Source organism: Saccoglossus kowalevskii, chromosome 10, assembly GCF_978046115.1.
Source record: "Saccoglossus kowalevskii chromosome 10, keSacKowa6.1, whole genome shotgun sequence".
NCBI lineage: Eukaryota > Metazoa > Hemichordata > Enteropneusta > Harrimaniidae > Saccoglossus > Saccoglossus kowalevskii.
The window spans coordinates 20,999,767-21,005,766 of record NC_140650.1 but is presented as its reverse complement, the minus strand read 5'-3'; positions in this window follow the sequence as shown (position 1 = coordinate 21,005,766).

Below are 6,000 nucleotides of genomic sequence, written 5' to 3'. Positions count from 1 at the left end.
GATGTTTAGATGAAAACTACCGGGTATATTTTCAAGGGTACAACAAAGTAAACAATAGTAAAGATGTATAAATACTTAGTAGTCAAACTTGAACATGCGCGAACACCTCTACATGTTGTCAGATGCTAAATTGGATTTGTAACGTCATGCGTGGTACTGATGATTCAGTGAAAATAAAATCTAGCGAATATTCCTTTTTTATATATTTCATATTCAACTCATCAAAAATCCGTGAAAAAAAATCCATACAAAACACCTTTAGTACAAATTGATTCCAGCTAATATAATGTTGGTTTAAAAGTAATTGGAATGAAAAAGCTTTTATCCCATATAAAGATGAGAACCAAGTCGGTCCTGGGAATCCTCGTCTAATGACAGTAGACAGGAAATCTATTACAAAGATCTGCAGCGAACTACTGCTTATGTTGCTTACCCTTTCAGTCAGAACGTTATGTATACATACTTTACGCGGCGTAAGTGGAATCGATCGTTTTGACTGTTCCTAGCGGGCGCTTTTAACTGACGCGACATGCCTCGTAATTTATGGCGTTGCACGTGTCTGTCGATATGTCACGGCCAGACAGGTCTAGCAACGGCGATTATGAGATAATTGTGACATTACGTGTCTTTAAAAATTGTGCTGCCTGAAATAATGAATTTATATTTATATTAATTTAATTCAAGGCAGATTGCTTATTTGTTGCCGTACAGACCAAAAAGGACTTTGCAAGAAGTTGTTGTCATGGAGAAATGTTAATTCTGATAAGATCTTTATTCATTATATATTTATTGTTAAATAAAACAAGATATTATGTTTAAAGGAGATCTATCAGCTTTATTTGGCGTAATTACGACGATTACGCATGCGTCGCTGTTAGGCCTAACTGTCCGAGGTATATCGATCGAGTGAACCTGTCATTTGTTGATTTCAAGTTGGTAAACTTTCATAGAACATTGTGGTGAATATTCGAACTATATTGAATTTCTATAACGAATTGAAAGCTTCACAAACACGCAAGAATGTCCTTTGAGATTAATATTACGTCAAATCGAATACATGTATATGCTATCTATGCTCCACCTTTCTCACCTAGCAATTCGTTTGCATGTCGTCTGCATATCAGTAGCGTTGGGGTTTCGCGAGTACGCCGCCAGCGACGAATCAATTCGAATGCTAAGAAATGTTACGGTTATTGCAGATGCGTGGACATTGATCATTGTGGGTAAAAACAAATCGTCGTTTAAGCGTCTACTGCGATTATATATTAGTCAACATCAGCCATACAATATTGCGCTCCTCGTGAGTCCCATTTCCATGTATACAATACGTGCAAATGCCCGTATATTGTGTCGTGTGTTTCTGTGTGTATGTATGTCAGATTTCAATGAAATGCGCAAACTTTACTTTAGTTTCGGGTAATAATCCGTGCATATTAATTACATAATTTGCATAATAGTTCATTTTTGGCTTTTCCACTGATATCTCAAGTACTAATCATCACATTTCAATGAAACTTAGTGTAAACTGAGAACAGGCTTCTCAAGGTAGAGTGAACCAAGTGTGTATTGGTCACCAAATCCGGAAGAAGAATAATGCACTGGAGAGGAGCACTTGTAGCCAAGGCATTTATTGCTCAACTGCTAGGCCTGGAACTGAGTCTAAATACTCACGAGATGTACCATGACAATTTATCAATATCATTATGCAAATAACTAACCTAAACGTCATAGCCTCAAATCATTACATTTAGTACATAGTTGACAATGCACAAGCCTGGTCTGTTTTGGGTTAAAACCTGTTCATATTAATTACCTAATTGCATAATAATATTAATAATTTTCAGCTTTTCCATGACACTTGGTACACATATGCTCTGTGACTTTGTGCAGACCTTATTAGTTTTAAGTTAAAATCTGTGCATATTAATTACCTGATTTGCATAATAATTATTCAGTTTTCAGCTTTTCCATCAATATCTACTACTAATCATCTTATTAAAATGAAACTTGGTACATAAATACTCTAAGACAGTGACACGAATTAATTAGTTCGATGTTTAAATGCATCCATAATTTACTTTTCGGGTTTCCACCGATTTTTTAAAAATTAACCATACAAATTGCCTTATTTGGTAATTTGATATGATTAGTAATGTTGAAAATTATGCATATTGATTATCTAATTATTATAAGCCAATTTCCGTTATCTCAAAAACCACAGTTGTACAATAAAATAAAAACTTCAATAATGTGGACCACATTGTTTTCACGTTGTGCATCTCAAATAGCAGACACAAGTTAGTTGTCAAGCTCCTTGTTTGAAATGCTTAATCTTTAATCTTAAATATTCAATTAATTTTTAGGATGCATCAAATAATCTCAACACAAGGGAGTTCTTCCTAAGCTTTCTTGGATTATGTTCATTTGTACTGCAGATCACCGCGTACGTGTTACAGGGCTTGTGTCGAGCACGGCGTAGTGCAAATACTTTGTCGCTTATGATGTCACTACTTGTGTAATTCGAAAAGTGTATATAGATAACTATCGACTTTCTTTAGTCACTTATTTATTTATTTATTTATTTATTTATTTATTTATTTATTTATTTATTTATTTATTTATTTATTTATTTATTTATTTATTTATTTATTTATTTATTTATTTATTTATTTATTTTTCTATAGACATGACCTCGATTTTGTTTTTGATAAACATTCCATAGAATTACTTTTTCAAGATAGAACAATTACTATGGCTAATAGGTTTATTTAAAAATAGCAAAAAAATGAAATGTAATGGCAAGTTAGCTGAGCTTCTGTTTTCACTGGAATAAATAAATAAAAAAAAAAATAAAAAAAAAAGTATTTAAATCCCATGACACGATTTCCATAGAATGCGTATTTTGATTAGAGACAGATATAGATAGATTTGGTTCTACATATATTTTTTATATATTTTTCAGAAAACCTTTTAGATGAATCCCATGGACTGTTTATTTTAAACAGAGGCAGACTTGATGTGAAAACACAGAAAGTCTATATCAAATAAGCCAATGCAAGTGAAATGGGGTTTCTATCGGTTTTTGATGAAAACACGATTTAAAATAAACTTTCTGGTTTGGTTCTGTATATATATTATAGATATCCTATAAAATAAATTCCCATTAATTCCCGACACAGATTGAATGTGAAAACACAGATAAGTTTATTTTCAATGTGACAGATTATTAATATACATAGTGAGTATACATCATCCATCAATTTAAAATGCAACATGTCTGTAGAATGTATTATACAACACATTGTAACTTTAATAACAAATAAATCTCTCATTATTGTGTTATTTGAAATCAAGAGATTCAACAGATATCAAGTAAGCAACAAATTGTAAGGGCGTATCTCAATGTCAAGTCCATAGATTATTTATTTTAAAATGACAACCCCAGAGTTGAGATGAAGTCCTGTTAAAATTGTTAACGGAGGTTTCTATGATTGGTTTATTGTTGAGAAGATGGTGGGCCATTGCCACGTGAATGACAAGTGCAACTTTAGAGGGCAGTGTTTATGCTGCAGTAATATACACTTCACAGAATCACCGAGCTCTGTATATGATATCTCACATGCGGAAAAATGTACCTAATGGGGACATATTATCATGACAGAGTTCAAAGGTTCCTCATCAGTAGTTACTGAAATGTACTAGCCTTATTCCCAAGAAATATTCCACTTTGACAATGAAGAATTCCTTTCTGACTGTCGAAATGACGACAAGAGAACGAATTTATATGTCACATCGTAAACTATGTCGCAATCTAAGCGGTAACGTGTCACAATATATGCCACAAATTATGTAGCAGTGCTGTAAACTGGTGATTTTAAAAAAGTGTAACAATCCGGAACACAATTATCATTTGAAAAATAGATTAGTGACACTTTTAAATGTACTCACAAGAGAGTTGCATTGTCTGATGACTGTCAGTTTTAAATAGAGAGATGTTCAAAACATCATAGTCGTTCTTATACATTGCATCAACGAACGACTGTAGATCGCAAAACAGGTACTGTAAAATCATTTAATTTCACCATTTTAATGATTTGAGCAATTTTACTAAGTTTTAATTTTACAAACTTGGCAATGAGTTTTATTGTTATTCTTCATGTTCCCTAGATTTAATTTAGCGAATTTTACTTATCAGCGAAAATAGCGAAATTAAAAAACAATGAATAATTAATGCTTTTACAGTAATGGGCTGTCGGAGGAAATGAGCATGCGTGAACTTTATAGTGGTCGTCTGCCAACATGTTTATGTGTCGTCAAAGTGACTTAAAGGTAAGGTCAGGTAGATAGATAGGGGCAGGTCTCTATTCATCTCACGTTTCCTGTTTACTATAGTACTCAATATGCAATATTTAGGTTTACCTCCGCCAGCAATTTTCAGTAGTCTATATAGAGGATTTTGTTCGGGCTAGGATTATTTGTTCGTCAAGAGGGTGTGGAAGGTTTCTTCTGATCCTGTATTATTATACATATTTTTTTCTTCTTCTGATTACACCTCAACAAACTCGGAATTAATGGTCGACTCTAAATTTATCCTACCTCAGAAACTTTAACTTTGCGCACACAATGTATTTTACACACGTTGCACACGCCACGGAGGGACGACCGATGCGCTTTCTAGCTGTACCTCCGATTACCGTGATGAAAAAAATCGAAGTTGCTGGAGAGTTCAAAATGGTTTCTGAAATGACGTCATTATTATCACCATCAGGATGTCCTGGTTGTTCAGGTTATCGAGGTCGATGGTGACGTAGTTAGTTACTACTAGCGACTACATCTGAAATCATGCATATGTAAAGAAGACTACGCATGTCCGTTCCAAGTAATACAATACCGTGTTCGTTTTCACTACACCTGCGGATATTGAACCCGGTCACGAGGGTAAATCGAGTTGAATTGAATTTAATGGACAGAATATGTTTTTAATTTAGTAGTTAATCGATTCTTGAAAAAAAAACACTTCTCAACACAACTTTGAAGTCAATATACTTACAACATGCGGAAGATTACAACTTCATTCTAATTTTATAATTTTTTTCTTCCACGTAGTTCTGAGCCAAATGACACCAAATAAACATATGTGATGGAATGATGCAATGTTTCTGTTCTGCCCATCCCTCTTACGTTATTTCCGTGTCCCGGATGTACAACTGCCTGTGAGCTGTGCCCTTTGCTGGCCAGGCGTTTATTTTTGACGTTCTGAGTATTACGTAATCCGGAAATTTTGACTCTCTGTGCTGCTTATTTTAAATATTTCATGTAATTCTATCACAATAATGACCATTTTACTGTATCGTGTTTTCGAAGTCATGCTAAGAAGATGAAAAACTAACTATAAAATATTTTTACATTTAGTTTAGATAAAATAAATAAGAAACTTAAATGTCAACTATTAATTATGTGCACTATGGATGATGTCTATCAAAAACCCAGCTGATTTATTGTTACCAGGCAATAATATAATTTTCATATATATATAAACGCAATATCATGCAGTGAAAATATACATAATAGCAATATCCTTGGGTTCTAATAGGTTGCCATAGCAACAAGAACAGCAGAATTACCCACCCTAACCACAATATTTGCTAGGACGGTACATTTTCCCTCGAAAATATATCCGGTGACTGACGGTATACGGCGGTTTTAATGTTACCTCGTGTTCCTACATGAACGTATGCGTTTTATCATGATAAAGCCTGGAACTGAGAAAGGGGTTGGGAGGCGTGAAAGTCAATTGGTAGTGGTAGATTTACTCTGACAATCTGGAAAAACGTGTACACTTTATACATGATTTATTCGGTGTCATACGTATTTTAAACTTTTCAAAATCAGAATCCGCCTTCTAGTGAGGTAGAGACAGCTGTTCCAAATTCATGGCAAGTTTAGTTGATTGACCACACGTCCAGTACCTTGCAGTCTTATTACTATAACCGTTCTCAT